This window comes from Brachyhypopomus gauderio, chromosome 19 (genome assembly GCF_052324685.1).
Source record: "Brachyhypopomus gauderio isolate BG-103 chromosome 19, BGAUD_0.2, whole genome shotgun sequence".
Taxonomy (NCBI): Eukaryota; Metazoa; Chordata; class Actinopteri; order Gymnotiformes; family Hypopomidae; genus Brachyhypopomus; species Brachyhypopomus gauderio.
Genome location: NC_135229.1, coordinates 9042643 through 9054994, shown reverse-complemented (window position 1 = coordinate 9054994; position 12352 = coordinate 9042643). Strand labels below are relative to the sequence as shown.

Genomic DNA, 12352 nt, shown 5'->3' with positions numbered 1-12352 from the left:
CTAGATGGAACCAATCTGGAATATTGGAATACCAATACTGATCGGAGAGTGATCACCTTATATTTTCCCGAAGCCATCCACCATCTTTTTTAACTTCAAAATCCATTCACCTTTTTGACTTTGTACTAGTCTGTTCACTGCTGCACCTTCTCTGTGTGCTCGTTGTCCCTGCTGATGAGATCCACCAAAGCAAACAGAGTCATCCGCAAACGTGATAATGTGGTTCAAGTTGTGCATTGCTGCACAGTTGTGAGTCAGCAAAGTGAACAACAGTGTGCTGGACACACAGCCCAAGGGACCCAGTGCTCAGTGAGGCAGTTAGAACGTCCAGGACCCGGTTACAGAAGGAGGTGTTCATGGCCAGAAGTCTGAGCTTTTTGATCATGCATACATGCACAAAATAAAACTGTTTAATTCCTTCAAATACTTTAGTGTTACACTAAACACATGAGAAGAAGGGGAAGAAGAAATCCAATGGTGATATGTATGAAAGGAAATCTAGGGTTAAAAGTTAATGTTAGGGGTTAGGGGTTAGGGACTAAGGTTAGGGGTGAGGTTTTGGGTTAGAGTTATTGTAGGTGCTACTGCAGCTGATTCACATTCTCATTATGATTATGCAAGCTGTTATTCATAGGAGTGACTTGTGGGTGGATTTATAAAATGATTGTTTTGAATGCCAGAGAACAATTGTTCAGCTGTCTGTGAAATGAGCTGTAACGAATGTGTTATGTTGTGGGTGGCCACCCTTCGAGGATACACACATGGACACGGTTTCATGATTTGAACCATATTACTTTACTGAGGCATCTGCATTGGTATGCGTACACAGGCGGAAACACACAACGGGGCAGCACAGCGCCCACCAGTAGCGCGGATGACACACACCAGTATAGTCCATGCAGAGTACATACATCACAGAATGTAATACAAGTACATAAACAAATGCAACCTGTATTTGATTTCATAATGTTAACTTACTTACTCTATACAATTTCTTAGCCAACATATTCCCAAGATTCTTCGGTGTCATATGCCATGTTCCTTATCTCACTGAAAGTCAAATAAATTTGGAATAAAATTATTGGTATGTTGTTGTAGGCATGTGTGTAGAGCAGAGTAGTGCAGCTGTGTGAGAATTTAGTCTGCGTGTGCTGATGAGCTGAAGCTGTGAGAGACTGGGGCATATGGAGCTCTCCTGGACTATGTTAGACAGCTCTGTGGAAGCACTGGGATTTCACAAAGTACACAGTACTGCACTGGGAGTTATCGAGGTACACAGTGCCAGAGGTGTCAATTCCAGGTTCAGAAAGTAAAAGTCCTCACCAGGATTTTGCTCAAGCTTGCTAGATTTTCCAATTAGTGCAATCGAGGTAAAATTAGTGGAATCAACACAATCCAGGAAGCCTGAGCAAACTCCTGGTGAGGACTTTTACTTTCTGAACCTGGAATTGACACCTCTGAAAGTATACATGTGTGCTCACTATCTCTCTCATATGTATATGAAAGTATACATGTTTGCTCTCTCTCTCTCTGTACTGGGATCCACCAGGGTTTTTTTTTGTTTATTTTTACGTATTGGGTGTCGAAATGTCTCGTGTTAGACGACAGGATGCAGTACATCGCGAAGATAACTGTGTTCGCATTCTGAAATATTTGGCAGAAGTGGTATGTCATCTGAGAATCTTTTTACTGAAAAAATAGATTTCGGTTGCATTTGGGACCCAATAAGTACCCGAGTAGTAAAACTCAAATACTACACCCAAATAATACGAGTCATATGTAGTATGGTTAGGGTTAGGCTAACCCTAGCCCAATAAGGATGCATAAGTACGATGAATCATGATATAGTATGAATAGTATAATATAATTGGCTATTTCAAACACACCTGAAGTTTCATGGGGGGAAAGTGTTGTTTCAGGTTTTATTTGGCATGGTTGTCCAGATAGTTCTAAGCCTGTTTGGTGAAATACCTGTAAGAATAGATCTGAGAGGTGCAGTGCTAAATGGATGAATATAAATCAGGTGTTTTCAATCCTTGAAGGATGTGACTGCAGTTTTTCATCCCAATCCAGCCGGTGTGACACCTGATTCCACCAGCTTAATCAGTATTAGCCTTCAAACAGTCAATCGGTTTCTGCATTGCTGCATCAAGATGTGCAGATTTTTAGAGACACATCAGACTACTGCTGATGTAAATTGTGTGATTTCAAATGCCATTCTAGGGCTGTGTTTAGTCAGAATGTTTGATTTGTTTAGAGATCTTGGATGTATTTATTTAAGTTCCTTATCAGATCAAACTTGTTTGTTTGTTTAGACAAGGCTATAAGATTCCATGCATGACCAAGTCTCCATGGAAACCTTCCGGTCACTTCCAGAGATAAGTGTAATGTTTTAAAATGTTACATTTTCTTATTTAAATTAATGCTTTGAATTTAATGGTGTTATTGGTTGGATATTCATATATAATTTCTTTATTCAGTGTATTTTGGGATTGCATGCTTTTACATTATGTTGAAAAGTCATTTTTTTGTGTGTTTTATCTTCATTTTTGTCTCCTGTGACCTTTAGGCATACGTGCAAACCAGTGCAGCTGTATCAGACACGGGCGAGACACTGGCCATAATTTACGAGGACAACATTTCATATCTATGGACTCAGACAGATGAGGAGAGATTGGACTAGTCAAAAATGGGTGTGTTCTGGGTCAGTGTGTCATATTCAAAGGCACAGATGAGAGGAGATCAGGGAGTCTCTATCGCTGTCATGAAGTCGTCAACCTCTGGAGCTCCACTTCTGAGGTGAAGCAGAACCTCTTCTCTACGTGTTTTAAAACGTCTTCATTCACAGTGTTTGGATTTTGACAGTTTCTATTTATAAATGAAACCTGAAGTAAACGAGTGTTGCACTAAACCATTGGTGGTTTGTGAGCTGTTTTTTGATACATACTGTACAAACTTTGTGAATCCATTGACTGCGTATTATGAACCTTTTGTGATTTGGATTGGACATTCCAGTTTATTTGTTCTTATTATGTAACTTCATTCATTTTCATTTCGTACAGTTATGTTACAAATAGTCTTGGACACATTGATGAATAGTTTAGAATTAGAAGTGTTATATTATATATATATATATATATATATATATATATATATATATAGACACACAGTGTGACTAAATAGTTTCCTCACTATCGCAGTTTATAATAAACTCATTTTAATATTGGAACAATATTAAGGGGGCGGCACCCTAGCGCCCCATATTGACCAGCCGCCAATGCAACCACATATGCATATTGTAACGTTGCGAGGCTTAGAGGATACAGAGACAAGTTGCATTCAACACGTAGTTTATTAGGGTAAACAATTAATCAATCAAATTTTATTTATATAACGCTTTTTACAACAGTTGTTGTCACAAAGCAGCTTTACAAGTGCCGAGTCCTAGCCCCCAGTGAGCAAGCCAAAGGCGACAGTGGCAAGGAAAAACTCCCTAGTTTTTTTGCATGAGGAAGAAACCTTGAGAGGAACCAAGACTCAGGGGGGGAACCCATCCTCCTCTGGCCGACACCGGTCACCATGACAACAACAACAATATACACAGAATGTAGACAGAATGTAAAAGATGCAATAATGTCCATTTAGACAGAATATAAAAGATGTCGTTGTTGTTTAGTAAACAATGACTACTAAAGTAGCAAACAAGTAACAGTAACAACCCCTGCTCTGAAGAATCTTTTCCAAAACTGGGCAGATAATAACAGAGTGAAGAAAACAGATCAACCCCTCCAAGCTGAGGCACTTGGTCTTCCTAAATGCCAATCTGCCTTCCAAAAATATTTGAAAAGGTTAAATCAGTTACATATTTTTTGCAAATTGGGGTTATTTTAATCACTATCGTTGAATGCTGCTGTTTTGCACTTTACAGAATATTTTTTTCACATGCGCACTTTTTAATTTCTTTTTTTCACACACGCACTTTTTTCACATGTGCATGCTCACACGTGCACATTTTTTCACATGCAAACTTTTTTTAAAACACGCGCACGCTCACACACGCGCACTTTTTTTTCCACACACGCGCACTTTTTAAATATATAGTTTGCACACGTTCACACCCGAAATTTAAATTTTTTTTCACACATGCGCACGCTCACACGCGCACACTTTTCACATGCGCATATTTTTTATTTTATTTTTCACACATGCGCACGCTCACACATGCACTTTTTTTTACACGCGCATTTTATTTATTTACACGCACATGCTCACACAGGCAATTTTATTATTTTTCACACACACTTTTTTTTTCACACGCGCACTTTTTTAATATATATTTTTTACACACACACGCTCACACGCGCACTTTTTTATACATTTTTCTCACACGTGCACTTTTAAATTTTTTTCACACACGTGCACACTCCCACACGCACTTTTTTCACACGTGCACTTTATTATTTTTTTCACAGGCGCACTTTTTTTCACATGCACTTTTTTCACACGCGCACACTCACACATGCGCACTTTTTTATTATTGTTTTCACATGTGCACTTTTTTTTCACACACGTGCACTTTTTTATACATGCGCACTTTTTTTCACAAGCGCACTTTTAAAATATTTTTTTCACATGCTCACATACGCATTTTTTTGTTTTTTACACACGCATTTTTTTCCACACACGCGCACGCTCATACACGCACATTTTTACACACGCATTTTTTTCACACATGCGCACGCTCATACACGCACTTTTTTTCACACGTGCATTTTTTTTCACACACCCGCACGCTCACACATGCACTTTTTTTCACACGCGCATTTTATTTATTTACACACACACTCACGCTCACACACGTACAATTTTATTGTTTTTTCACACGCGCACTATTTTCAAACGCACTTTTTTATATATTTTTTTACACACGCACGCTCACACATGCACTTTTTTTTCACATGTGCATGCTCACATGCGCATTTTTTTCAGAGGCGCACTTTTTTCTTTTTTCACACATGCATTTTTTCACACGCACATTATTTTTTTTTTCACACGCGCACTTTTTAATATATATTTTTTACATGCACACGCTCACCCAAGCGCAATTTTATATATATTTTTACACATGCACTTTTTATTCACACCCATGCACACTCACATGAGCATTTTTTTTCCACACGTGCATAATTTTTTTACACGCACATGCTCACGTGCAATTTTATATACATTTTTTCACAAATTTTTTTCACACGTGTACTTTTTTCCACATGCGAATTTTTTTCACACATGTACTTAATTTTTTCCACATGCACATTTTTTTCACATGTGCATTTTCTTACACGCGCACTTTTTTCTTTTTTTCGACACACGCACTTTTTTCCACACATGCTTTTTTTTCACACGTGCACTTTTTATATATATTTTTCACACGCGCACTCACACATGCACTTTTTTCACACACGCATTTTATTTATTTTTTTTACATGCTCATGCACAATTTTATATATTTTTTTCACACACACAATTTTTTTCACACACGCGCACACTCATGAGCATTTTTTTCACACGTGCATTTTATTTATTTACTCGATCAATTTTATTATTTTTTCACACGCGCACTTTATTTTTTTCACACATGCATTTTTTTCACACGCGCCACTTTTTTTCACACACGCGCACGCTCACACGCGCACTTTTTAAAAATGTGCCCTTTTTTTTCACACATGCACTTTTTTTCACACACGTGCACTTTTTTTATACATGCGCACTTTTTTTCACACGCGCACTTTTAAAATATTTTTTTCACATGCTCACATACGCATTTTTTTGTTTTTTTTCACACGCATATATTTTTTTCACACACACACGCTCACACCTACAATTTTAGAAATGTTTTTTACACGCGCACGCTCATACACGCACTTTTTTCACACGTGCATTTTTTTTCACACACCCGCACGCTCACACATGCACTTTTTTTCACACGCGCATTTTATTTATTTACACACACACACACTATTTTCAAACGCGCACTTTTTATATATATATTTTTACACACGCACGCTCACACATGCACTTTTTTTTCACATGCGCACTTTTTTATAAATTTTTTTTACACGTGCACTTTTGATTTTTTTCACGCATACTTTTTTATTTGTTTATTTATTTTCACACGTGTACTTACTTTTTTTTCCACACGTGTACTTTTCACATGCACTTTTTGTCACATTCGCATGCTCACATGCGCATTTTTTTTCACACGCGCATGTTTTTTTCACATGTGCATGCTCACATGCGCATTTTTTTCAGAGGTGCACTTTTTTCTTTTTTTCACACATGCATTTTTTCACACGCACATTATTTTTTTTTTTTCACACGCGCACTTTTTAATATATATTTTTTACATGCACACGCTCACCCAAGCGCAATTTTATATATATTTTCACATGCACTTTTTATTCACATCCATGCACACTCACATGAGCATTTTTTTCACACGTGCATTTTATTATTTTTTTTACACGGACATGCTCACGTGCAATTTTATATATATTTTTCACACATTTTTTTCACACGTGCATTTTTTTACACGCGCACTTTTTTCTTTTTTTCGACTCGCACTTTTTTCCACACATGCTTTTTTTCACACGTGCACTTTTTTATGTATATTTTTCACACGCGCACACTCACACATGCACTTTTTTCACACGCATTTTATTTATTATTTTTTTTACATGCTCACGCACAATTTTATATATTTTTTTCACACACACTTTTTCACACACACGCACACTCACGAGCATTTTTTTCACACGTGCTTTTTTATTTTTTTCACACATGCATTTTTTTTCACACGCGCCACACTTTTTTTCACACACGCGCACGCTCACATGTGCACTTTTAAAATATTTTTTTCACATGCTCACATACGCATTTTTTTGTTTTTTTTCACACGCTTTTTTTTCACACACACACGCTCACACCCACAATTTAAAAAATGTTTTTTACACACGCATTTTTTTTCCACACACGCGCACGCTCATACACGCACTTTTTTTACACACGCGCACGCTCATACACACTTTTTTTCACACGTGCATTTTTTTTCACACACGCGCACGCTCACACATGCACTTTTTTTCACACGCGCATTTGATTTATTTACACACACACACACTCACACGTACAATTTTATTGTTTTTTCCCACGCGCACTATTTTCAAATGCGCACTTTTTTATATATTTTTTTACACACGCACTCACACATGCACTTTTTTTTCACATGCGCACTTTTTTATAAATTTTTTCACACACGTGCACACACACACGTGCACTTTTTTTCACATGCATACTTTTTTATTTGTTTATTTTCACACATGTACTTACTTTTTTTCACACGTGCACTTTTCACATGCACTTTTTGTCACATGCGCACGCTCACATGCGCATTTTTTTCACACGCGCACTTTTTTTTCACATGTGCATGCTCACATGCGCATTTTTTTCAGAGGCGCACTTTTTTCTTTTTTTCACACATGCATTTTGTCACACGCACATTATTTTTTTTCACACGCGCACTTTTTTTATATATTTTTTTATATGCACACGCTCACCCAAGCGCAATTTTATATTTTCACACATGCACTTTTTATTCACACCCATGCACACTCACATGAGCATTTTTTTTCACACGTGCATTTTATTATTTTTTTTACACGGACATGCTCACGTGCAATTTTATATATATTTTTCACACATTTTTTTCACACGTGTACTTTATTTTTTCCACATGCGCATTTTTTTCACACGTGCATTTTTTTACACACACACTTTTTTCTTTTTTTCAACACACGCACTTTTTTCCACACATGCTTTTTTTTCACACGCGCACTTTTTTATATATATTTTTCACAAGCGCACACTCACACATGCACTTTTTTCACACACGCATTTTATTTATTATCTTTTTTACATGCTCACGCACAATTTTATATATTTTTTTCACACACACACTTTTTTTCACACACGCGCACACTCAAGAGCATTTTTTCACACGTGCATTTTATTTATTTACACGCTCAATTTTATTATTTTTTCACACGCGCACTTTTTTTTTCACACATGCACACTTTTTTTCACACACGTGCACTTTTTTTATACATGCGCACTTTTTTTATACATGCGCACTTTGAAAATATTTTTTTCACATGCTCACATATGCATTTTTTTGTTTTTTTTCACACGCATATTTTTTTTCACACACACACGCTCACACCCACAATTTAAAAAATGTTTTTTACACACGCATGTTTTTTCACACACGCGCACGCTCATACACGCACTTTTCACACGTGCATTTTTTTTCACACACCCGCACGCTCACACATGCACTTTTTTTCACACGCGCATTTTATTTATTTACACACACACGCTCACACACGTACAATTATTGTTTTTTCACACGCGCACTATTTTCAAACGCAGTTTTTTATATATCTTTTTTTACACACGCACGCTCACACATGCACTTTTTTTCCACATGCACACTTTTTTATAAATTTTTTTCTCACGTGCACTTTTGATTTTTTTCACACACGTGCACACGTGCACTTTTTTCACATGCATACTTATTTATTAATTTATTTTCACACGTGTACTTACTTTTTTTTCCACACGTGCACTTTTCACATGCACTTTGTCACATGCGCATTTTTTTTCACACATGCACACTTTTTTTCACATGTGCATGCTCACATGCACATTTTTTTCAGAGGCACACTTTTTTCTTTTTTTCACACATGCATTTTTTCACACGCACATTATTATTTTTTTTTCACACGCGCACTTTTTTATATATATTTTTTACATGCACACGCTCACCCAAGCACAATTTTATATATATTTTCAAACATGCACTTTTTATTCACACCCATGCACACTTACATGAGCATTTTTTTTCACAAGCGCATTATTTTTTACACGCACACGCTCACACGTGCTATTTTTTCACTTGTGCACTTTTTTCCACTCGCAATTTTATACATTTTTTTCACACACGCACTTTTTTATATATACCAAAAAACGGGGAAGATAAGCAGGATAAGCAGGGGAATAAGCAGGACAAGGAACAACATGAAACCAATACGGAAATCACTAGAGAACACTAGATGGAAGGAGGGGTGACAGAGGCAATGAGAAACATGAGAGAGAGCACACGAGGAAGACTACACAACATGAACCAGACCAGAAAACGGGGAAGATCAGGCTAGAGGACGCAGAGACACGGGAACACAGGACCGTATTGAAAACCTTAGAAACACAATGACCGACAACGAGAGGATGAGACAGGGAATTAAATACCATGGGACAGGGAGGAGAAATGAGATGCAGGTGAAACACTGAGGACGGGTCATGACGAACAGGTAACAGGAAAAACAGGGTGGGGCTAGGGCAGACGACACAAGACAGGGAAGGAGGGCGGAGCTGAACATGACACGCGCACGCTCACACACACGCACTTTTTTATTATTAATTTTTTCCCCACACGTGCCCTTTTTCTTTTTTTTCCACACACGCGCACGCTCACACACACACACTTTTTTTCACACGCGCACTTTTTTTCCACATGCATTTTTTTCACACGCATTTTTTATTATATATTTTTTCACACGCCCATTTTTTTTTCACACACGCACGCTCACACACATGCACTTTTTTCACACATGCATTTTTAAATTATTTTTTTCACACGTGCATTTTTTCACATGCACTTTTTAAATTTACTTTTTTCACATGCGCACTTTTTTCTTTTTTTCACACATGCATTTTTTTCATACGCGCACTTTTTTATTTTATTTTTCACACGTGCACTTTCACATGCACACTGTTTTTCACACGGGCACGGTTTTTTCCACACACGCACGCTCACATGCGCTTTTTTTCCACACTCGCATTTAAAAAAATTTATTTACCCGCCGAGACCCCGGCGGGATAACCGGGCCTACTCGCTAGTTGCGACTGGGGCATGGTAGTATCCTTGATGTAGGAAATTACAACTAAAGCGGCGGAGGAGCCTATGCAGCTAATGGCGCCTACCTATGCTAGAGGATAGCGGGAGAGGACTCGGGGAACCGCCCGCGAAGACACCCCAAAAAACAATGAAAAGACAACCAACGAAACCAAAACCCCGGGCTAGGATGGCACCTGTATGCGCCCTCGAGCACTTTGAGTCCCTCAGGGGGTGTGAGAGTAATTCAAACTGGGGAAGTCAATCAAAGGAAGGCCACGACAAGAGAATGTTCAGTGCTAAGGAAAAGACCATCGTAGGTACGTGGAATGTCCGAAAGCTTTGGAAGCCTGGCAGCCTTGAGTTACTGGTTGAAGAACTGGAAAACTTCAAATGGCATATTGTCGGTCTTGCCGAAGTAAAAAAAACTCAGTTGATCACAACTTAGTTATGGCTGAAATGAAATTTCGATTCAGCACAGTAAACAGAAAAGAAACCAAACTGAACTGAACATCGAGAGGTACCAGATGAGAATACCAAGTCGAGCTCAAGAACAGATTCGAATGTCTGATAGACAGCCTCGATGAACTTGACATCGACGCCGCTTTAGAAAAAAACAATGAGATATACAAGAGTGTCGCAAGTGAAATTATTGGACAAGTGAGAACAAAGAAGAGCAAATGGATAAGTGACAAAGTCCTCAAGCTTGCAGATGAACAGAGAAACCTTTAAACAATAAACAAAGACCACTCACAAAAACCCGCCTATAATGCTTTGACGGGAGAGATAAGGTGAGAGGTGGAAAATAGTCGAGTAGAGTGGGTTAACAAGCAATGCGACGAAATAGAAAAAATTAGCAAACAGAATGATACAAGGGTTTTATATCAAAAAGTGAAGGTACTTAAGTCAGGAGTCGCACTAAAAGAGCGTAACATCATAAGAAGCAAATCTGGTGAACTTTTGACAACCGAAAAAGTCTACAACTTCAAGATCAAAGTCGAAACGAGCATGCTAGACGAACTGTGGCCCGACGAGCAGCACAACGAACTGCCTTGCATCTTGGAAAGTGAATTCCGAGCTGCAATTGCTAAACTAAAAAGCAGAAAAGCACCTGGCATTGACGAGCTAGAGGGGACCTTATACGGCTGGGTGGCCAAGCGTCAGAAAAGGTTATGCACAAGATCTGCAACCGAATATGGGCAACCGGACAGTTTCCAACACTGGACTAAGTCACTTATAGTAACCTTGCCAAAGAAAGGAGACTCCTCCAAATGCGAGAACTATCGAACTATAAGTCTGATATGTCACGCGAGCAAGATCATACTTGAGATCATACACAGCCAAATGAAGAGCGCGATCGAAACACAAATGGCCGAAGAGCAGGCCAGCTTCCGAGCCGGACGACTTCCGAGCCGGACGAGGAACAATCGAGCAGATCTTTGCTTTACGACTCCTTGCAGAAAAACATCTAGCGCTGCAAGACAAAGACCTCTACATGGTGTTCATCGATTTCAATGACTGGTTCAGACAAACTGTGGGTGTCCGCCAAGGATGTATTCTGTCTCCAGACCTCTTCAATATTTTTCTAGAACACATAATGAGACTCGCGCTGGATGAGGAAGAACACCAAGATGAAGCAACTATCAGCGGCAGACCAATTAATAACCTAAGGTTTGCAGGCGACATTGCGCTCCTGGCCACATCGCTAAAGCGCATTTAAGAACTTATTGACAAAATTAACATTGCAAGTTCCGAACACGGCATGGAGATCAGGCAGACAAAGACTGAATGGATGTTAATGAGTCTTAGACCACCAGAGGAGAGAGAGAATCTGATAAAGGGAGGTTTGAAGCTTGGCAACGAACAACTGAGTTACACCAAGCGATTCAAATATCTTGGATTGTACATAACCAAGTACGGAGACAGCACACAAGACATCTGAGTAAGAACGGCATGTGCGCTGAGCACAATGAATGAGCTCAAAGACATCTGGTCGGACAAAAAGATCAGCACCGAGACCAAGCTAAGACTGTACCGATCACTGATCCAACCGATAGCCCTCTACAGATGCGAGGCTTGAACTCTGAGAACGAAGGAGAAGAACATGCTGAATGTGTTTGAGATGGCTGCCCTACGCAAGATCGCCGGAATCAAGTTGATCGATAAAATCAGAAACAAGATCATTCGTGAACGACTCAGACAACGGAGAGCGATAGTCAACGTGGTGCACGAGCAACAAAACTGTTGGCTAGGTCATGCACTTCGGATGGACGACAAGCGGATCCCAAACATCATCTTGGAAGGCCGAGTGGAAGATGACAAGGACGGCCGAGAACGAACTGGACA

The 12352-nt window shown here is 38.9% G+C and overlaps 1 long non-coding RNA gene across 2 annotated transcripts; it reads left to right on the top strand.

The window, feature by feature from the left end:
- The first annotated feature begins 2084 nt into the window (after window positions 1–2084).
- On the top strand, window positions 2085–2911 carry LOC143483287 (uncharacterized). Of its 2 annotated transcripts, XR_013122466.1 has the most exons (3): window positions 2085–2192; window positions 2316–2384; window positions 2570–2911. It is a non-coding gene; the product is annotated as an uncharacterized LOC143483287 (long non-coding RNA). The 2 variants fall into 2 exon arrangements; XR_013122465.1 differs by having other exon boundaries at window positions 2099–2384.
- The last annotated feature ends 9441 nt before the right edge of the window (window positions 2912–12352 follow it).